The sequence below is a fragment of the Dreissena polymorpha genome, chromosome 10 (assembly GCF_020536995.1).
Source record: "Dreissena polymorpha isolate Duluth1 chromosome 10, UMN_Dpol_1.0, whole genome shotgun sequence".
NCBI lineage: Eukaryota > Metazoa > Mollusca > Bivalvia > Myida > Dreissenidae > Dreissena > Dreissena polymorpha.
Window position 1 is genome coordinate 42,526,925 of NC_068364.1, and position 23,408 is coordinate 42,550,332.

The 23,408-nt window shown below is 33.9% G+C and overlaps 2 protein-coding genes and 1 long non-coding RNA gene across 5 annotated transcripts in view; 1 reads left to right on the forward strand and 2 right to left on the reverse strand.

Annotated features, from left to right (window-relative positions):
* The window catches only part of LOC127848525 (uncharacterized), a 17,221-nt gene extending 5,837 nt beyond the window's left edge, over window positions 1-11,384 (reverse strand). Inside the window, exon 1 of the mRNA XM_052381039.1 lies at window positions 11,151-11,384. The gene's annotated coding sequence lies outside the window, so the exon portion shown is untranslated. The remainder of the gene's footprint in view (window positions 1-11,150) is intronic.
* The window catches only part of LOC127848524 (retinol-binding protein 4-like), a 119,847-nt gene that overhangs the window by 91,350 nt on the left and 5,089 nt on the right, over window positions 1-23,408 (forward strand). The gene's annotated exons all lie outside the window — the stretch shown is intronic.
* LOC127848526 (uncharacterized) lies at window positions 11,466-22,236 on the reverse strand. 3 transcript variants are annotated; one of them, XR_008034564.1, is made up of 9 exons: window positions 21,764-22,236; window positions 19,659-19,892; window positions 19,206-19,311; window positions 17,347-17,460; window positions 15,610-15,698; window positions 15,151-15,222; window positions 14,929-14,992; window positions 12,656-12,694; window positions 11,466-11,643 (listed from the first exon to the last, which is right to left on the reverse strand). It is a non-coding gene; the product is annotated as an uncharacterized LOC127848526 (long non-coding RNA). The 3 variants fall into 3 exon arrangements; XR_008034563.1 differs by having other exon boundaries at window positions 19,659-19,754; window positions 21,764-22,228; XR_008034565.1 differs by lacking the exons at window positions 19,206-19,311; window positions 19,659-19,892; window positions 21,764-22,236 and adding an exon at window positions 18,191-18,317.

The following is a 23,408-nucleotide window of genomic DNA, read 5'->3' on the forward strand; positions in this document are numbered from 1 at the left end:
TTGACCGCCGCCATATTGACTATCACGTGACCCGCTACTGAAAACGGTACTGAAGAATTTGGCAGATTACAGCGTAATTATAGTGTACAACCGCTTTATTCCAATAAACAGTACTTAATGACTTTGCACAGTAGGATTGAAAACAATTGAAACATGAAACCAAGTGTCGATTTGTTAAACATCGTTAATCAATATAAGTTAAATAAGAAATATACACGATAGATTTATAAAATATGTGTCTCTGCAACAATATTCATTGACAATACGTAATGTTTAATGCCAAGTTTGCTTTTTTAAGCATACCTTTCAGTAATGCCTTTGTATAAAATTTAATGATTTCTTTATGGAATAAAATTATGCAATGAAAATTATAAAGTTTATAGAAATATTTAAAGTCTGAAGAAAACGTTGTGATCTTAGCGTAAATAGTGCCGAACATATTAGTTGGCGAAACTTTGAAAGATTTCAGACCGAGGTAGAAAAATTTATTGAAAGGTAGATTTCTGCCTTTGTTTAAGCCTGTATTATTTCTTATAAATTTAATAACATCTAAATTCACGATAAACATGTTCAACATTTAAAATATGGAGCCTTAAATAAACTTGAATAGTTCCAATTGTGTTCTGTAGATTTCCTAAACTAGGGTCTTTATTTAATTTTCGTAATAAAGTCTAAATTAAGGATAAAAAAATAAAAACACGAAACAAATAAGTGATTTTACTTCGTTTATAACGGATGATTATTTTCAGTAAGATAAAGGTCTTCAAAAAAAAACCACATCAGCGATAAAAGAGCGAACGAATCCGCTAAATGGAAGGCGATGTCCGAAGTGTGGATTAAAAGCGTTTAATCGTTTATGGATATGCTCGTGACACCACATGTGTGCACATGTGTATATACCGTAATTAAGATAACATATCACGTGTCGCCTTTAAATAACATGTTCAATGACAATCAAGACCTTATTCTTGCCAGGGACTTTTACAAATAGGTCCCTGTTCATGCTGAGTTTAATTACTCTTAAATGAATGCAGACAAACCTTATTTCTACTTATTACGTAATGACTTATCTTAAAAAACACGAACTGTATTATTTGATTATCAGATCGATAACAGAGACTATTAAAATCTTCAAATATATTCGATATATTCGTTTCGCCTTCTTGTTATATTAATGGACCAATACAAACGTGTTTTTTACCGTTTTGGAGGCGCGCTCGAGTATTCAGGGGCGGTAATCCGGAAGTTATCAATTTCTGGGATCTGGGGAGAACAGATGCCCAGAGGCATTCCCAGCTGTTAGCACAGTGGGGTGCTCCCAGTGCAGCAGATTTGAATGTGACTGGCATGCGAGTGTAGGACATTAGCCCCTAGGACATTAGCCCCTTAGGACATTAGTCCCCTAGGACATCTGCCCCTTAGGACATTTGCCCCTTAAGATGTTAGCCCGTACCTATTTTTAAATTCATTTTTAAGGTATTTAAATTCATCTTTTTTTTTAATTAAATGCAATTAAGGGATCTTTTCACGCTTTGGTAAATTGACAAAATTGAAAAAAGTTGTTTCAGATTCGCACATTTTCGTTTTAGTTATGATATTTGTGAGGAAACAGTAATACTGAACATTTACCATGGTCTAATATAGCCATTATATGCATCTTTTGACGATTTTAAAACCTAACAATTATAAAGCGTTGCAACGCGAAACGATTGAATAATTTGGAGAGTTCTGTTTTTGTCGTTAAATTTTGTGAAACTACGAAGATTGCTTATATAAGGTATAAAATACGTCAAGTATGTATACTCGGCGGAATAGCTCAGTAGGCTAAAGCGTTTTTACTTCAGGACCCTGGCAGGACTCCAGGGGTCACTGGTTCGAAACCTGCTCCGGGCAATGTTCTTTTCCTTTTTTAAATTTTATTCTTGATTTTTTACTGGAGCTTTTACGACCCAATGTTTACATTTATCAATATAAAGCATTTAATGAATAAGTTAAAAAATGCCAAAATCTGTGAAAAGGCCCCTTTAAAAGGTTGAAAATGATATAAATATGACATTATAAGATTTTTGTAACAAGCACTTAGTACATGTATATATAACCATGTTTTACTTCAAAATTTTGTTTATTTTAAGAGTGAGTATAACTTAAGAAAAAGTTATTAAAGTTTTTAACAACTGGATAAGCAGCAAGAATTTTGCATCATCTGTTCTATATGCTTGACTTCAACTAATTAAAGTAGATTCTAATAGGTTAATTGGTATTACAGTTTACCATTTAATTAATTAATTAATCAGTATTAGCATAATTATGCAGTGACACTTTAACATGCTGTATATTGAAAAAATATAAATATTAGACTTCAACATATTAATAATTGTATGTATTTACATATGAAATTTAAAAAAAGGAATAGAAATACTTACTTTAAACATAGTTATGAACGTTTTAAAACACCTGGGGGCTAATGTCCTAGCGTGCACTTTTTTTGTAGGGGCTAATGTCCTTGCGGCTTATGTCCTAGGGGCTAATGTCCCAGAGACAGGGTTGGCACCAATCGACCGCCCCCGGTTTTAACCGGCGGTTTTTACCGGTTAAAACCGCCCCGGTCAATACTCCTGAAGTGGTCATTACTGGTCAATACTGGTCGATTGAACTTTACCCCCAATTTTAATTTACATTCCATGCCTTATTAAACAATATTGATAATATAAATTAAACAGACATGTTGCCAATAATGTCTTAAGCTATTAATACCCACTATTTTATACCTGTTCATGCAATTTGTAGGCCAATCTCTCAAAATTTTGCATATAAGTCAAAGTTGGTCAATTTGATTTTTCTGGTTGATTGAATTATATTAATTATATTATTGATCAACCCAGACATTTGTAGTGATTTATGGTCACTATTTTGATTAACGCTCTATACATGACCTGTCATAAAAGGTATTTTTTAACCAGTACTACAATCGGCAATGATAGTCTGAATTGCATACATATTCCACCGTCTATTATCGATTCGCTTCCTCAAACTGAACAAATATTTAATGTTTACATCGCGAAACGTAATGCATCTAGTTTCACTTCGGTTTGGTTGGTTTTGTAAACACCGTAATTTCATCTTAAAAATTGGATGATAGGGTGATTAAATAATAATGGAAAAGTAAATCACTTGGATAATTGGTCAAAATGCAACACAAATGAACGTTAATAGTGCTCTTAATATCAAAGTTTCGGTAAAAAGTTTGGCGCTAGTTCAACGCGCATCGTATACAGCCTCATAACAATAGACTGACAACCTTTTGGGTAGTAAAGTAGTAATACAAGGCAATATGGCGACCGTTAGCCACGAGGCCTATCTTACGGAGGAATCCGAGATAGCCGATGTATCACGATTGAGTATAGAGGTGATAATAACGTAGTGACGTCACCATCTATGTATAGAATGATGCCCACGCGCATCAAGGAAGAATGTCGACCAATCCACTGTCGTTTCAAACACCACGTGATGTATCACATGTTATACGTCATTGCGGATGTGCGACTCATTCTCTCTAAAACTGTGGTGGTGAATCGTTAATAGAAAATGGATTTCAATATTTATCGGAGCGGAATGATTCAGTTACTTATTCGAACGTGTGACATTTAATGTTATATTGATCAACGTGTATTACTTCTGACGTTGATTACTTTTGAAATCCGTTCAACAAACAAGAGCACAGGTAAGTGTTTGTTTCCTTCTTAGCAAACAATGACATATTGCCTAACACATTAAAAAAAGAACTTGCGTTCTATATCCAGTTCTTCTACAGTCTTCGAAATTAGCACACGCCCGATCGCCCGTGGCGAGTAAAATTACTGCCGGGCACATACAAAAATTCACGTTTGTGGCCCGCCGGGCATGTAAATTATTGGGTGGCAGACGTTTCTCCCCCAAGACGTTTCCTCCCCAGACGTTTCCTCCCCAGACGTTTCACCCCCAAAATGGGGGTGAAACGTCTGCATAATATGTAAATGTATATTAGCAACAGTTATTTGTAATAAAGTGAAAATAAAGTATTAGTATTTTAATTGAGTGCATTTTATGTGTAAAAAAATGATGTTAGTTGAGTCCTGACTAATTGAAATATTAATTAATGATTTTATATGGTTGTTTAGGGAAGCCTCCAACAAATTTAACAATTAAATAGATCTAATTATACTTGATTTTATAAGTGCCTTAAATTGTTCTTGCATTAATTAAGCTCATTGAAAAATTGAGTAAAATCAAAGCTTTGATGTTCTTTGATGGTCATTTTAAATGGAAAAGTATGTTACAAATTAAAATAATTATAACTATTGTATTAATCAATTGGGTAAAAGCACACCCTTGATGTTCTTTTATGGTCATTGATGGTCATTGTAAGTGGAATGGTATGCTACAAATTAAACAATTATAACTATTGTATAAATCAATTGAGTAAACAAACACCTTTTTTTTGATGATCATTTTAAGTGGACTGGTATGTTACAAAGTAAAGAATTACTATTATTGAATTAATGAATTCATGTTGCTACAAACAAATCTATAATTTAAGTTTAATAAGATATTTTCCATTACTTGTTCATTAACAGTGATTGAATTTTTTTCATTTAAAGTGTATTTTTGCACGGCATGGACACAGTTTCATTTTATGAGGATTTTTTTTTTAATTAATAAAAAATCCAGTTTTGAAGTAAAATCAATTTAAATAATGCTATTATAATCAGAAAATTTGAATACGGAAAAATGTTTATTATTTTAATAAAACATCTTTGTGCTTCTCGTGAAAATTTAACAAAATGTCACTTACGCTACTTTTTACATTCAGAAAATGACATGCGTTTGTTATGTCAATTTCAATAAAGAGCTGCGCCATGAGCGCATGATACGCCCGTCGTTCGCCAATGAAGTAGTAAGGTAATAAATAACCCTTTGAATCATTTTTTTACTTCAGTTTATTTGTATTTGAATACATGGTTTATTTTATAAGTACATGAGCATGGAGCGCCGTCTCCTTGACATTCAACAAAGTCCCATAACTGTGGAACAACAATTCAGAATTCCGTCAAACACGAAAGGGGATCAGGGTTTATCAATATTAAGATTGTGTTGAAATTTGAAAAAAATCCATCGAAGGATATTTGAGCTACGGTAGGACATTCAATGAAATAACGAAATTTTGACGAACAAAGTCCCATAACTCTGGAACGACAATTCAGAATTCCGTCAAAAACGAAAGGGGATCAGGGTTTATCAATATTAAGATTGTGTTGAAATTAGAAAAAAATCCATCGAAGGATATTTGAGCTACAGTAGGACATTCAATGAAATCACGAAATTTTGACGAACAAAGTCCCATAACTCTGGAACGACAATTCAGAATTTCGTCAAAAACGAAAGGGGATCAGGGTTTATCAATATTAAGATTGTGTTGAAATTTGAAAAAAATCCATCGAAGGATATTTGAGCTACAGTAGGACATTCAATGAAATCACGAAATTTTGACGAACAAAGTCCCATAACTCTGGAACGACAATTCAGAATTCCGTCAAAAACGAAAGGGGATCAGGGTTTATCAATATTAAGATTGTGTTGAAATTTGAAAAAAATCCATCGAAGGATATTTGAGCTACAGTAGGACATTCAATGAAATCACGAAATTTTGACGAACAAAGTCCCATAACTCTGGAACGACAATTCAGAATTCCGTCAAAAACGAAAGGGGATCAGGGTTTATCAATATTAAGATTGTGTTAAAATTTGAAGAAAATCTGTCAAAGGATATTTGACGTAGCGTACGACATTAACAGACGGACAGACGGACGCGGGGTATACCATAATACGTCCCGTCATAGACGGGCGTATAAAAATTGGATAAAAACATTATTTTTACCAAAAAGGTTGACTTAATATTTTATCAGTTGATGTATGTCACCTTAAAAAACACAAAATTGGAAAAAAGTAAAAATGTATAAAATGTATAAAAATGTCAGTTACATGACTTATTACATTCAGTAGGCGATATGTTTTAATTATAATTTGCAAAACTAAATAAATACAACATATAAAACTGCATATTATGCACTTTTGATATAACACAATTTATTCCCAAATTGATGTCTTATTCCCAATTCACATAATGCAGTGTTATAATGAAAATAAGCCATAAGTTATGATTTTTAAGAATGAATAATAACTATAACATATTTTTATTTTTATTTTGAGTAAATAAAGTTGTTATATGACATTAAAATTATAATTTATTACAGCCAGTATTGAATTGTAGTTCTCAAAAATAATTTTGATAAATAACTATCAGTGTGTCATAGATATTAATACCATTTACCTTCCAATTTAAAAATTAATTTAATTTGAAGCCAAAAAAATGTGACAGCATTTTCATCATTTGGCTAATATTAAATAACAACCACACCTACCATTATACAAGATATTAGGCAGTCGCACTTAGGGTGCAATAAACAAGCATTGATTAGATTAGCAAGTGTAGTACAACAGATAACAGCTAGATTATGGGTGCAATATACAGGCCCTTTAATCAGCATTGATGAGATTAGGTGACAGGGGGATAAGATGAGATTAGCACATTATTATGCAAAAAAAAACAACGTTTTTAAATAGTTTATCACTGTATTAAATATTATTAATGAATAGATTTGATTTGACTTAATTGATAGTTTTATATATGGAACAGAACAGAACAGATAGTTTATTCATATAACTTGAACATTTACAGTTCATCGTTACATATACAAAACTGACAATATAATAAGCAATAAGCACATGCATAGTAATGCGAAAGTGACCAAACTAGTACATTAAAAGGTGTTATATATAATATACAATTAGTTTGTTTAACAGTATACAATTTATGAAATATTTTATTATTCGTACATAGCAATTTATATATAATGGGTATCGCCCTAGTTCCCCGTATACAGCTAAATTAGCGGTACTCATTTTGACACCCAGTATTCGTTTCAAAAATCTTCTGTGAACTCTTCGCAATTAAAGAAATCCGACAACGTCCCCATATGTCTTACACATAATTTCACTTCATCATACATAGACCGAATAATTTTTAACAATCTACCGTTTATTTCGCTCTTAATAAGCTTGTACCATAGTCCGTTTCAATATATTGAATCATAACATTTCATAAGGTCGATATAGCAACAGTATAGTTTCTTTTAAGAACGAAATGTTTATCTATAAAAGCCTTTAGTAGGAAAATAGCATCCACAGTGCTATAATTGGTTTTGAATCCAAACTATGGTAGTCATAGACGCATCTGTTGTATTTCACAGTGACATTTTATTACATACATACATATAAATGCATGAAAAAAATATAATTGTTGACAATTATATAGTTTATTTATTTATCATATTTAACTGTTACAAGGAAAACAGTTTTGAAATTAATATAAATGTGATTTAACCATTTAATCAATTCACCAATTGACCCTATTTAATTGGATTAATTGGATTAAAAACAACAAACAACTACAGTTCCTCAACACTTATGATTTACATGCATTCCATTCACAGTTAAACCAAACAAATAATCAAACAAGCTGCTTCATAAATAAAGTTAATTGAAAACTTCATAAACAAAATAATTATTTTGATAATAATTCAAGAATAAACTTCAACCAAACAATCATACATTTATTGGGGGAGGGGGGAAACGTCTGCACTTAAACCAAAGTGGGGGAGAAACGTCTGGGGAGGAAACGTCTTGGGGGAAAAACGTCTAGGGGAGGAAACGTCTTGGGGGTGAAACGTCCGGAAACCTAAATTATTGAAGCCAATTGACAGTTTATAAAAACAAAAATCGTAAGCGGTTCTTGATATTTGCAGATCTATTTTTCAATTTTGCAAACAGACACGATGCCGTAAGTTGTAAAACAATGAAATTTGATTGGTTTAACAACACGCACCTGCTTGCACACATCATCGTTATTGTTTTTGACCGATGCAGATCGGTCACATTCGGTTCTTATCGACGGTTTCTCTAGACATTAATCGAGAAGATGCTTTTTGAATCGATCATTTCAATCAAGTAATACGCTTCCGTTTTTGTCAATGTAAACAAATGTCATTGTCGACATAGAGGCCGTATCTTAGGTATGTTGATGGGGCTAAGCCGGATAAAGCACTTCCAAAATAGAAAATTGACAATGATTTAGAGAAAAAGGAAGCCAAAAAATGGTACGAGGACACCAGAGAACACTCTTTTCAATAGTTCTGGCTTCCATAACTTTAAATGTCGCTTTTTATGATTTTTGACTGGCGCGACTTTATAGTTATGGACCAAACCCATTAGGAAAGTCAACCAGAAATTCCCGAAAAGTTGACAGTTAACAAAGACCGGTCCAAAACAGCTTTTAAATGCAGTTGTTGGCCCAAATCAACCACTTGATTGAAAAGATTGACATTTTTCACATTTAACTGATATATTCTTTCACAAAATACTATCTTAAACATTTAAAATGTATCTATTCTGCTCTTACATATCGAGAAAAACAGCGATGTGACAGACTTTCTTGAAATGCGAATCTCCCGAGATTTCACGGTCATATGACGTTATTTCTATTTTTAGTAACAAACCATGTGCTCAAGTGTTTTCAAATTTAGAATGACATTTTCCGGTATTTTAATTATTCTGGCTTATTTTGTAAACAAATTGTAGTGTCAATACAAAGTCCAAGTAAATATTATATAAAACTACCTGATTCACAATGAAATCAGTATTATAATCCACCAGACGTAAGTTGTTAATCACAAATAATAGATTTCAGAAAACGAAAGTAATGTTTACAATTTCAGCATAAAATGTCAAGGTTTATCCGAAAGTATCCAAATGAAAACTCGTCACGTGACAAATCGACAATGGCGTCAAAATTGTGAATTTCAGACTGATGAGAGTTATTTTCATCTATTGTAAGATGCATTTGAAACATTTGAACCTTAAAATATTCCTCGATGCAGTAATTTATATTCATTCACCAATATATGTAGAAATGTATCCAAGAAAATTAGCTTTCTTTGATTTATAGCGTGACATAAATATGTTACGACTCTGGTTGACTTTCGATACGGGGTTAGCTTCAGCGTACAGGTCTGTCAATACTATATAAACTGTACGCTGAAGTTTCTTTAGCTATCTTTTCAAGAGCACTGGTGTAATGATCGACCGTCTTAATTCTAGTGATTGATTAGATGTAATTGTATTCACTACTATTAAAACAAATGTTCTGCTTTACTATGTGTAGCGGTGTGCGGTAAAAATGCCATAGGTAAAAATACCAGAGGTAAAAATGCCAGAGGTAAAAATGCCAGATGTAAAGTGGTAAAAATGCCATAGGTAAAAATACCATAGGTAAAAATGCCAGATGTTAAAAAAAGTAAAATAGAGTTTTGAGCAATATTTTTTAAGGATATTGAGTATTGTACGGAAACATTTCTTATTAAACATGTTATTTTTATTCTACTTGTCTCACTAATAAATTTAGACATCATTTTGTTATTGTGCTTTATTCGTTCTGTTTATTGGTTGGGATTTTGGTTTCTTTGATGAATCGGTCTTAAATAACACTTGTTAAATTCCTTTTAAAAGCTATTTTTATTGATGTAATGGGATCTTTTGATTTTTGAGGACAATAAATTATTAAAGCAATGTGACAAACAAGCAGGGTTTTGATGGTGATTATGTTTACATTAATTATTAAATGAGGCATGTATTGATACGTATAGCTAATTAAAACATTTTAACTTAGAGCTGATAATATATAGATTTATTACAGAGTAAATTCCCCTCCCCACACAACTGAAATTTTGTACATAATATTTATCTGCACTTTTTTTCTTAATCAATTGCGGATTTTAAACATTCACCTAACCCCTTAAATACTCAATATCCTTAAGAATATTGCTCAAAACTCTATTTTACTATATGACATCTGGCATTTTTACCTATGGCATTTTTACCATTTTACATCTGGCATTTTTACCTCTGGCATTTTTACCTCTGGCATTTTTACCTATGGCATTTTTACCTCTGGCATTTTTACCTACATTCATGTGTAGCATGTAAGTGTTAAAATGTTGTGATTTGTTTTAATTTGGTTAAAAAAGTTTGGGCATGTAAAAAATATGTTGGGCATGTAAAAAATCTTTAGTAACTGGCCCGACTGGCATGTAACTTTTCAAAGCTAATTTCGAAGACTGCTTCTACGTTAAATAGTTGTTTGGCTTACTTTACAAAAGAGTGGAAAATGCGTGAACATTTGAGACTTTTGTGTTGTTACAAAGTTACTCTACACTACGCCTGTGGTGTATTTACTATGCGGTGTAATAACGTGAAGCAGTTGTTTGGCTCACTTTCAGAAGTATCACGATTGCTGAAAAAGAGTTCTAGCATAGGCCATATCGCAACCATAACGATCAGTTCATTATAAGCTGTGGTCTAATTGAGAAAACCTGATTGAGTGTTTTCAAACGAAATCAATAAAAACTAGTTTTATTATTTTATGGTTTGGCGTAGCAAATGCTTTATAGTTTGATAATGTGCTGAATTTCAGTTGGTTTACACGGTGCTGCATGCTATCTGAATGTGTTTATTTCTCAATATAAAACAGGAAAATGAAAATTCTGAAAAAAATACAGTTGTATCAACTAATATAAACTTATATAAATACTGTTCTTTATTTGTATTTTAACATTTATATACAGTAAGTTTTGTGATACAATATCACTTATGGCTTAGCTATGAACTGCAGTGAATTGACGTTACTGTAAAGCTTATATAGAGAATACTACGTCGGTGCCGAATTAAGTGATGTTTATTTTGCGAGGCTTAGAAAATCTGAACCACGAGCCTTGGCGATGGTGGTGGTGTTGGGGATGGGGGTGGTGATGGTGGTGATGGTGGCGGGGGCATCGGTGGCGGTGGCGATGGAGGTAGTGGTGTAACAGTAGAAGTAGTAAAAGAAGTAGAAGTAGTAGTAGAAGTAATAGTAGTATCAGTAGTAGTAGTAGTAGTAGTAGTAGTAGAAGTAGTAGTAGTAGTAGTAGTAGTAGTAGTAGTAGTAGTAGTAATAGTAGTACCTATGTAATGTAACAGCTAACATTGCTTAACTGGTCCCAAATGTAATCCCAAACTTAATGTGCAATACAAGTTTCATCACGATTGGCTCATGCAAACAAAAGTGATTGTCTGGAACCCACCTGCTTGTTTCCCTTCTTGCCCAAATGGCTCATATCTCAATAAATAACCAGGTTTCCAACTTTGTTGATTAGACAAAAATAATGAAGTATATTCAGTAATGAAAAACACACTGAAAGGTCTTAGGAAGATATTTGTATTACATTAAGGTGACAATAACTTGTATCATATAGAAATGGATTTTTATACTTTCTTGCATACTTTTTCATTAAATCTAACAAAAACAGCCTCTCTGCAGTGGTCTGTTGAAGGGTCTCCAGTATCTGAAGTCTTAGTTTCTCTTGTGCAGTCTTGAGTGTCCGCAGGTAATCAACATTTGTTGAGTCCCATTTGACACCAGCCTTCTTCCCTTTCTTTTTCAGTTTTGTCTCTAGCCTGCATTGGATAAAATTACATCCTATTGATGTATATGTTCTTGTATGTAAGATTGGCATTTAAAGGTGAAATGACTTTTTAAAGTAATTATTTTATACACGCATTAGGCAAAGAATCTATAACATGCATTAATCTTTGACCATTTAAAAACTACTTGTCTGGGGGTAATTTACATATCGTTATTTTTATAAGTGGATAGAGTTTAATTTGCCTTACTTAGAGGACAGAAAATAGAACAGAATGTTTAGATAAATAAATAAGTATCAAATGGAAAAAGGTCAATTAAACAAGGGACAAAATTGTCACAAAACCAGGTTTTCATTGTGAAAAAAAAATCTGATAAAGGGAGAAAACTCAAACTGAACTTTTGAAATGACCAAAAAAAATTAACCCCCTTTGTAAGTTTTTTTTTTTTTTAAAATCTATTTTTAGTCGTGGCGACCTTGACATTGGAGATATTGACGTGATTCTTTCGTGGGACACACCGTCCCATGATGGTGAACAAATGTGCCAAATGATTTTAAAATCTCACAATGAATGACATAGTTATGGCCAGGACAAGCACATTTATGGCCATTTTTGACCTTTGAACTCAAAGTGTGACCTTGACCTTGGAGATATCGACGTAATTATTTCGCGCGACACACCGTCCAATGATGGTGAACAAATGTGCCAAATGATTTTAAAATCTGACGATGAACGACATAGTTATGGCTCGGACAAGCTCATTTATGGCCATTTTTGACCTTTGAACTCAAAGTGTGACCTTGACCTTGGAGATATCGACGTAATTATTTCGCGCGACACACCGTCCAATGATGGTGAACAAATGTGCCAAATGATTTTCAAATCTGACAATGAACGACATAGTTATGGCCCGGACAAGCTTATTCCGCCAGCCCGCCAGCCAGCCAGCCAGCCAGCCCGCCCGCATTCGCCAATCTAATAACCAGTTTTTTCCTTCGGAAAACCTGGTTAAAAAGGCCATGCATAATATATACATGCAATATACCTTTTCTTATCTTTGTTTACATCCGTCGCAAACACACCCCTAAAATTAAGATTTCATAAAATTGTTAGCGATATAATTATATATTTAACATACATAGAGCATATGATTTTTAACCACTGGCCACTACAGGAACATTATGTAAATGTACTATGTATCTAACAAGAGCTGTCAGAGGACAGCGCGCTCGACTATTCAAGTGCTTGACAGTATAACGTAAGACAACATGGGGAAATTGTTCAAATTATTCAATAAGGTCAAGTTAATACCGTACATTCGCGAATATAATACGCCCTCGTGTTTAATACGCACCCCCAACTTTGGTCGAAATTTTTTGGTAAAAATTCAAAATCCGAGTAAAATACGCACTAAAAAATTCAGTGTCCGAAATCGGCCATGACACTGTCATTTCCGAAAAAAATGTATTCACACTTGTTAAAATAAAATTTCAGATAGAAGATTCCTGTTTAAAGTGATCGCTGTCATCTGTTCTCCCACATGTTAAATGTCTTTATATATTTTCTCCATTAAGTTTATTTGAACGTATTATTTTAAACAATAACGACATTTAGAGCAATACCGGTAATTATTGACCATATCGGCAAGCTATTGCATTCCCAGTACACATTACGTTCGACAGTGTTTACACCCACTCTAATTTTCGCGCGCTTTTAGACAAAGACTTGACAGGAAAATACATGAGAAATAGATTTGCTAGCGTAAGCGTCGGGTAAGCAACAAAATGGGGAAAATATATTTTTGTGTTGTGAAAATAGCAAACCAATTTGGCGTTATCACACATCTGTTTCACAATGCTACCCCGGTATATTGATCGCGATGTGTTATCGGGCCGTTGTCATGACAGTTGCATAATAAATATCTGTCTATTGTTTATATTACCGTTGATTGTTTTATTAACGCAAACATATGGTTAATTTGATACCAATGTGACAATTTTGAGACAATACACGGGTCCCGCTGACAAGCGATGGCCCTTCTCAGCACCTTTACCGATAACACATGGGCCACCTGCTGACACCCGGGTCAAGCAGTCAGCAAAAGAAAGAAACAGAGACGCTGTTTTTTTTATAACATTTAATTCCATTTGACAATATTCAGAAAGATGATAATTATAATTATAAAATAATAAGTATTATTATTATTATTATATATATAATATCGATGGTTGGTCTATTAAGCATGTACGGTACTATACGGTGTAGCCGTGACAATTACCGTAAGCACAGTTGCCCCCCTTTGATGTAATTGTGTAATTCAAAATGGCTTACGCGCAGCGAATTACAACGATTAAGTTGAACATTTTCACAGGAAAATTTTTGTTCTGATCTAAATTCGTATATTATACGCACCCCCTACTTGAAGAAAAATTTGGCAGGTAAAAAAGTGCGTATTATATTCGCGAATTTACGGTAGTTCAGGTATATTTTCAGGTGGGGGTAGGGGAGGGGGTTGAGAGGGGGTATAATGTGGGGTGTGGTCATTTATAAGACGATCTTTCAAAAAAAAAATGAAGAAAAAAAATATTTTTTTTGGGGGGGTGGGGGGTGGGGGGGCAGGGATTCAGGGTTGGTGCGTGGGGGATGGTTTGGACGGAATCCATTGTGGTATTCATACAAGTGTTGTTTTGTAAAAGTATTCATAAAATCTGATCATAAATAAAGAAGTTATGGCAATTTAACTAATTTATTTTTTTGACATTGAGAGTCAAGGTCATTCAAAGGTCAAGGTCAAATAGAACTTGCCAGGTACAGAACCCTCATGATAGTAAGAAAATATTTGAAGTTTGAAAGCAATAGCTTTGATACTTTAGAAGTCAAGTGGATCTAAACACACAATTTAACAAAATATTCAATTACTAAGACAAAAAAGGGCCATTATTCTTACAAAATGCTTGCTACAGTTGTCTGCTCTTGTTTATAGATTGGGGTCATGTTGGTAAAGAAGTTTGCAAAATATGAAAGCAAACTATAACATTTGCACGCTCACGCTAACGCCGACGCCCAGGTGAGGAGGATAGCTCCACTATATATATTTCATATATAATAGTCGAGCTAACAAACAAAACAAAATCTCCCCAAAAAACATTCTGAGAAAAAAAGGGTTAAGTGTTATGATTGAAAACTCATTATTCTTGCACATCACAACTTCATTTATTTTTTATTTATCCACAAAGAGACTGGATGCTAACTAATAACATTACTTAGAATCTGTATAAAATAACGTAGTAACAAATGCATTATTCCTATTAAAAGTACCTGTATTTTGTTAGCTCCTCCAGGACTAGACAATACTCTTCAGCAGGTGACAAGGAGTGATTTTCTGTATTAAAATGTGAAAAGCAAATCATTAAAACCATGTTAAGCAAATTATGTGGCTTGTAAACACTTATTGAATTTCTGTTAAAACAATTGAATGCTGCGAGAAAATGAAAAACTCACTAAGCTACTTATGAATCAAATAATTATCATATAACATACCAGTTGATTTGCTGCGGATACACACAACCCGCTCATAATCTATCCATTCCTGTAGACATTCAGTTGTTACTCCTAATCAACAGAACAATTTAATAAATATTTGTGAACTTACACAGAGAAAAACAATAATTATTTTAAATTCATCTACATTATTTAAATGGTTCATTTTGTTATCGGGACATTTATAGTTTTGTTTCTTTTGATTTAACATAAAGTCTTTCAATTCTATATTGTTATGCACAAACATTTTGTTTTTTTTAATATTGGGACAATATTTTCTGAGATGGCAATTAGTCGAATTCTGTCAAGCCAGCAATTAAAGGTGTTCATCTCACAACTGGTATTGACATGTGCATCATTTAATTAAACACTGGAAACTGCAAAACAAATATGGGATGGTAATTTTATATAATGACACAAACACTTGTAGAAAATCTGCATTTGTCCATGTTTTCTTACCTGCAAAAGGTTCCAAAATTTCTTGAAGAGCCTCCTTGCTTTTTTTTCTATATCCTCTGCTCTAGCAAGCTTATCAGGGAGGGAGAATCCTGAATAAGAAAATACCCAGAAGTTTAAATTGTCACAGAAAACTAGCATCCATTTTCAAAAAAGAAAACACCTTTCATGAGAAATTGACAGTCAACACTTCTAACGACTTCGTTGAGGGAACAGTAAACTGCTATCTATCCTTTCTTTAAAAGATTAATTCAAATCAGTGGTAAATACTAGCACATGGAGTTTTGTCTCCATCAGTAAGTAAAAGTTAGCGTTTTTCTTTTCATTATGTCCTCTTTGTTTCACATCATGTTACAAGACTGACAATATAACCCTTTATCTTAGGAATTGTATTATTTACAAAGTCAGCTAGCAAGCCTCTGTTGGTTATGCGAGAAATCAATAAAACCAATGTATTGAATAAGTTTCACAATGATTAGGCAAAATTGTGACTTCTATAGTGTTCGATCACAAGGTTTCTCTCTAGTAACATAAGGAAAACTGCCCCCCTCCCTGGCAGCCATGTTTTTTTTACTGATTGGGATCATGTGCGAACTCGTCTGAGATATATATATATAACCCTTTACCACTTAGATACGTATTTTCACGCATTTGTAGTTCCTTATAAAATAATATTTCATTGAAGACCTTTCTTACTAGATTAAAGATTTTAAGACTTCATATCTAAACCATAGATACTGATGAGCAGCAAACAGCATAAAACATGAACAGGCTGCGAGTTACTCTCAGGCTTTTCTGGTTTTATGCTGTTTGCACATTGCCTTTTTCACTTTGCTTCTAAGCGGGAAAGGGATAACCAATCTTTTCAACAAGTTTCATGATGATTGGGCAAAAAATGTGACTTATAGTTTTCACAAGCTTTTTTAAATAGATAAATATAAGAAAACTGCCCCCCCACCTCCCGGCAGTCATGTTATTCAACTGACTGGAACCATTTTCAAACTCAACTCTCATATCAAGGAAACATATGTTCTGACCAAATTTCATGAAAATTGGGCCAAAAATGTGACTTCTAGAGTGTTCACATGTTTTCACTATATACATATAGAGAAAAATGTCCTGCCCACTGGCAGCCATGTTTTTTCACCGATCTGGACCATTATCTAACTCGTCCGAGATATCAATAAAACCAATGTTTTGACCAACTTTCATGATGATTGGGCAAAAATTGTGACTTCTAGAGTGTTTACAAGGTTTCTCTATAGCCAAATAAGGAAAACTGCTCCGCCCACTGGCGGTCATGTTTTTCAACGGACTGGAACCACTTTTGAACTCAACCATCATATCATTAAGACAAACAAAGTTACATGAAGATTGGGCATGAAATGTTACTTCTACTGTGTTTACAAGTTTTTTCTTTTTTGACCTAGTGACCTAGTTTTTGACCCGGCACAACCCAGTTTCAAACTCTACCGAGATTTCATTGGGACAAAGCTTCTGACCAAGTTTAATGAAGATCGGACAATAAATGTGGCCTCTAGAGTGTTTATGAACAAATGTGAACGGACGGAGGGACGGACAGACGTCGGACAAAGAACGGTCACAAAAGCTCACCTGAGCAATCAGGTGAGCTAAAAAGCAAAGTATCAATTCATTGATTAATATTTATTTTAAATACTGTACATGTAATTGTAAAATGGTTGGATAATTTTCTGTTACAATCACTATTTTTAACATTACCTCATAACAAGCTGGACATTTGGATCCATCATCGTGGATGTTTTCCATTTGGTAGATAAAATGTCGAAATTCATCGGCTGTTCCTCCTACAAGCACTTTGTACAAATCTTTGACCTAAAAATATAACCGTGATTTATCCCATTTATTCAAAATTTATTAAACATGATAAAATATAGAGACAAAACCAACAGTTAAAGCAAGCTGTAAGAACTTAAAATAAACGTTTAAAGGTAAACTAAAGCATACACATAAGGCGATTACACATTGCAATTAAAAATAAGGCTTGTCATAGGATCTGACATATGCCCCCAATGTGGAATATTGTTGGTGCAGTGTGAACTTTTTTGTGAAACTTTTCCAGATGTTAAACTTTGGTCTGTGTTAGTGACTTTAGTATGGTGTTTCCACTTACATATTTATATTCAATCATCCATCCATTCAGCATAATTCCATGCTGTCTGCTCTTAATCAAATTGAATTTGATAATTTTCATATCAAATAATAATGTATGTTAATCTATAAAATTGTTAATAGCCACTATAACACATAGGGTCTTTCTGTAATTATTTGTGTACAATGGTGAGACATACTTTTAAAAAGTAGAGCATAAAAATGGAAGGGGGATGGTACATATTTAACAGAGAGGGGCACAAAAATGGAAGGCTCCACCTCCTGCTTTTCTGATACTTGTATAGCAAATCATTCACATGAATCAGTAAATCAAATATTTATACATAAATTATTTTGTAAACAAGCTTTATTTTATGTATTAACTACATATAAAAATATTATACTTTTGTGTTACTTCAAAAGCAATTAAAACAAAAATCATGTACAAACATACAGGGTGATGAATATATGTCTTCATGTGCTTTGATGTCCACGCGTCTAATGCGGAGCAGAAACTTTTAAATGACACCGAGCTTTCAAGAAGAAAACCAAATAACCAGCGCATGAAGTCAAAGTGAAATGCCATGTTTGGAAATTTGGTTGAAGATGGCCACAAGTTGAACCTAATCAAGCGTACGGCTTCAACTTCACACTTGCAAAATTGCAGGGTCTTCAAATGCTGTCGACCTTAAAAAAGATTACAAGGTTTTTAAAAAATACTTATGGTTGTTAACTATAAAAAGTGTTTTAGTAATTGCAAATTGGCAAAACCATGATTTATTGGGATCATATAACTCACTTTAACTTGCAACTTAGTTGTAACCATGCTGGGCATTTCCAGTTGTAATAATTAGTTACTTGGCTTTTAATGACCCAGTTTGATACAGGGTGCATATATTAATATTGGCGAGAATGTAGCTAGATTCCAATATAAGTTGACTACTGTTTAACACAAAGTAACAGGACAGCAAAACAACCTGCAACGAATCTTTCGTACCAAGTTACATTATAGGATAAGAACAATGCAATGATCAGTGTGAGACATGACAAGATCAGAACAATTATCAGCATGAGACATGATAAGATAAGAACAATGATAAGCGTGAGACATGATAAGATAATAACAATGATCTGCATGAGACATGATAAGATAATTACAATTATCAGCATGAACCAGGATAAGATAAGAACCATGATCAGTTTGAGACAAGATCAGAACAATTAGCAGCATGAGATATAAAATATTAACAATTATCAGCATTAGACATGATAAGAACAATGATCAGTGTGAGACAATATCTGAACAATTATCAGCATGAGACATGATAAGATAATAACAATATCACCAAGAGACATGATAAGATAAAAGCAATTATCAGCATGAGACAAGATAAGAACAATTGTCAGCATGAGAAATTATAAGATAAGAACAATGATGAGGGTGAGACATGATAGGATTACAAAATTACCTTTATCATCCACGACCACGAGTTTTTTCAGGTAAGTAGTGCTACAGGAATGGTCATTCAATTTCCAAGCCTCATCATCATCAATGAAAGAAAGGTAAGCCATGTTCTGTAAAAAAAGGCATTTAAGACAAATGCTCAATAAGCATTTTAAAACACCTGGCAGTTTTAAAGTTCAAGATAACAACAGCTTTTGAGTTTGATGGCAGTTGGAACTGGTTGGTTTTGAAACCATGTATTGAAAAAGACCACATTTGTAATACACGTATTTGTATGAAGCTCATGTAATGATAATTTTCTAAAATGGTACTTTGAATATCTCTTAACACATTCAAAGATTTTTTAAATACATGAAGTCATACCACTTTAAGAAAAAAAAGTACACTGTCTTAGATGATTTATGTTCAAATTCAATGATATGATAAATGCTTTCTCTTGTATTTGTTAACATTGTACCTTCCAAATGCAGATGAGGATGTTTATGCCTCAACCGCAAGCATGTGAGGCACGTAGTCTCCCATGAACAGCAATCACAACACCTGTACAGTTCATCTGTGGAGAGACAACAATCAGCACATTGTCGCTTATTGGGTGTCTGCATTTGTACATAAGCAGACATAATTTCTGGAGATATACTTTTCCATTCTTCAAGACGTTTGGCCTTTTCAGTATCGTATCTTATATTTTCATCTGCAACGCATACATATCTTTCTTTAATATTTTGAGGAGTTTCGAGTTGACAGTAAATATTATTGATTATAGACAAATAAGTAGACCTCAATTATTGTATTCTCAGATATTCCAAGTTTTTTTCCATGATTTTGTGAGGACCCTGGCCCACTAACTTTTTTTTTTGAGTTGCGAACTTTTCAATTTTTTTTTTCAATGAGTCGCAAAATTCTGAAACATAATTGTAGTGTGTGTTTTTTTTTTTTATACATTTCCACACACCCGTGGTATGGGGTACTTTCCCACTTTAATTAATATCATGAGTATGTATCGTACGATTCCCTTATTTTGAGCATGACCTAATTTATATCACTTTGTTTACATTAAGATTGCGGCTCTCATGATGACGTCACATGCATGCGTTCCGAGTATTTTGTTTTACTAACATTACTACCCTTGAAAATATAAACTACAGACACAACTAAAATAAGGGAAAAAAAGTTTAATTACATTTACAAATCTTACTTCAACTGTAATATTCTAATTGTAAGCCGATTCCGTTCATGTTTTTGCTACTCATCAATAAACTTGCACAGAAATTGCAGACCACTGCGCTTGTGTAAACACATAATTTCATGTATTTGTTTTATTTTAAAGAAAATTCTTTTACTTTTTCACAATTCCCAGAAAATGTTGCATGGAAAAATCTTTGCAGGTACATCACAAAAATAGGTGACATCCCTTATCCACATGTTCAGTGGGTATACACTGTCTCGATTTGATATTTTTATCAAATTTTTTAATAGTAACACATATGCCAAAATTTTATTTGAACAAATTGCGAACGTTTTTGTTTTTTCCAATTCTTGAGCACTTTTTGTGTGTATATGTTGCTTAACAGAAGATCTACCGATAAAACAGAAACTTGTTAAATGGTAAATAGAAGTTATAAAAAAGTTAAATTAATCTTTCAGTTTCTCTAAATTTGTTCAGTGAATCGAACTTTCTAAGTTTAATTGACATCATGTCTATTGCAATCGAGTACTATAGCTTTTTTAATGTAACCTTTTGACTCAAGGTAGACAATGCGTGTAGTGTATATTATTTGCGGATGTGCATAGAACTATCGACTTTGCGTAGTTTAACACGCTGTAAATAAACAATTTTTACATGGATTTAATGGGAATTAAATAAATTGTTTGAGGTACATCGTTTATTGCGGCAATGTTTGAATTATTTCAGAAATTATTTTATTTGTTTCCTTAACCGCTTGACTGAAGGTAATTGGAGGATATATTTATACTAGCTGTGTGATCTTATAAGGTAATGTCAGAAGTTGTGCGACAATGCTGGGAATTAAAAACAAGAGCAATGCATAACGGGTGCCACACTTGGCTACGGGTGCAGTTTTGAATAAATGAAGGCTTGTCAGATTATTTTTTTTTTTAAAAGGTTACAGTGACCTTGACCTTTGACCTAGTGGCCCCCAAAATGGGTGTGGCACGTAGATCTCATCAAGGTGCATCTACATATGAAGTTTCAAAGTTGTAGGTGGAATCACTTTGATTTTAGAGCAAATGTTAAGGTTTTAGCACGACGCGGACGGCGGACGTCAGACGGCGGACGACGAGCTGGCTATGACAATAACTCTGGTTTTCTCCGAAAAACGCTGAGCTAAAAAATGATCCAAATATCAGTCTGGAATAATAATTAACTTCAGATTTTTAAACTTTCCTTAATACTGTATCATTAGTTTTGGAAACATTACTTTGTGAATAGATATATATGATCACGCACACCCATAAACCAAGGACAGCTGACATGTGACTAGAGCCGGACGGAGGCTGGAATTAATCTCAATCAATGCACCAATTAGGTTGTTGTTTACTTACCAAATGTAACCGAAGTATCTACGTCTGATACTGAACTGCTATTTGTAGTACAGTTAGCAATTAAGTTTGTTTCTGGTTTCTCATTCTCAATCTGAACTTCTGCAAGTTCTTGTGATTGCGTTCCAAGCTTTTGCCTACTGCCCCACTTCTCGGTGACATGTAGGCCTACTGTTCGCCGGCTTTTCCCCTTGTACACAGTTTTAATAGAAGCTTCCGGATCATTGGCATGATGTTTAGTTAATTTAGGCTGATCACTTTATTATCCCATAATTATTTGTATTCTATAATTAAAATAACACAGACACGTTTCTTCCGCGAACGCCGGTACGTCAGCATTATCAGACGATTGACTGTATAAGCGCCTTTCAGAAAGGTATAATTTGCGGCCAGATAAGACTTGACGTAAAGCTGAAGCGCAATCGAACCACTCCAATAGCTTTTAAATGCTTATCACTGCGCAGGCAAATTTAATTAAAAATAATATCATTTGTAAAAAAGAACAGCGATATCTCGAAAATATTTATTCATAATACTACATATCCGGAAACTATATATTTTATATAGTTATTTTAAAAGTAGCACTAAACTGAATTCTCGTCATAGGTATCAAATTGTGCTTAAATCGTGTAATCTGCTATAATTTATTGAAACCCAACTTACAGAGTTCATATTCGTTCGAGCATTTTAAAGGCAGGAAATACAATCAGCTATGCAATAACGGCATAATTCCTCACACGTGGCACACCATTGTCCGCCAAATGAACAAGCACCGTTTAGCGACAGCATCTTTTATTAGTGTTGGCAGTAGTACTAAAATTTTACCGCGGTAGGAAAGGCATCTTTTATTATTAGTAGTAGTAGTCTAAAAAGTCTAATAAGTTTCTACTAGTAGTAGCTAATAAAACAGGATCGGGTGGCGAAGGATGCTTCCTACTCCTCTAACTCTAATACAGCCATGACCCTGTCTCTCTGGAGCTCTAAATCGACCTAAGGTATACTTGGTCGAGCTGATATCGTATAGGGCTCGCGTATAGGTCGAGATGATCGAGCGGAAATCGGAAAGATGGTTGAGTGGACGTCGAGAATGAGACGAGTGGGGGTCGTTTGTTAACGAAAAGAGGTCGAGGAGAAGTCGTGTATACCCTTTTTAGTCGAGCTTGGTCGGGTTTGGTCGGGAAATTTCGGTGATCGGGATTATCGAGTTGATCGGATCGGCAGTGGGAACCCACCTTAACAAGAAACAAGAAGACAAAACAAACAAGTCGGATTGAAGACCATAATCTGCCAAATTTCTCGATTAAGACTCCGATCGGCCCCGATCCAACCTTTTTCAGACCATGGCTTGATCGGGATGATCGTCGTAAAGTCACAGCTCTGTGAGAACGAGGGTTTATAGATCCAAGTGTGACCATTATTGGGTTTCCCTATACAGATATTTATATACGTTAATTTCCTTTATAAACCTACTACAACTTATTGTTTTTTGTATTGTTGAAGTGGGCGTCTTCCGGTGGCAACTTTAGACAATGCAGCTTTACCATTTTTCAAACGCTACATTATAAACAATATCTTTCACGATGGTTTCATTTACGTATATGTGAGAGAATGGGACGACAACTCTGCTGCGACATTGCGTTATGGAGTG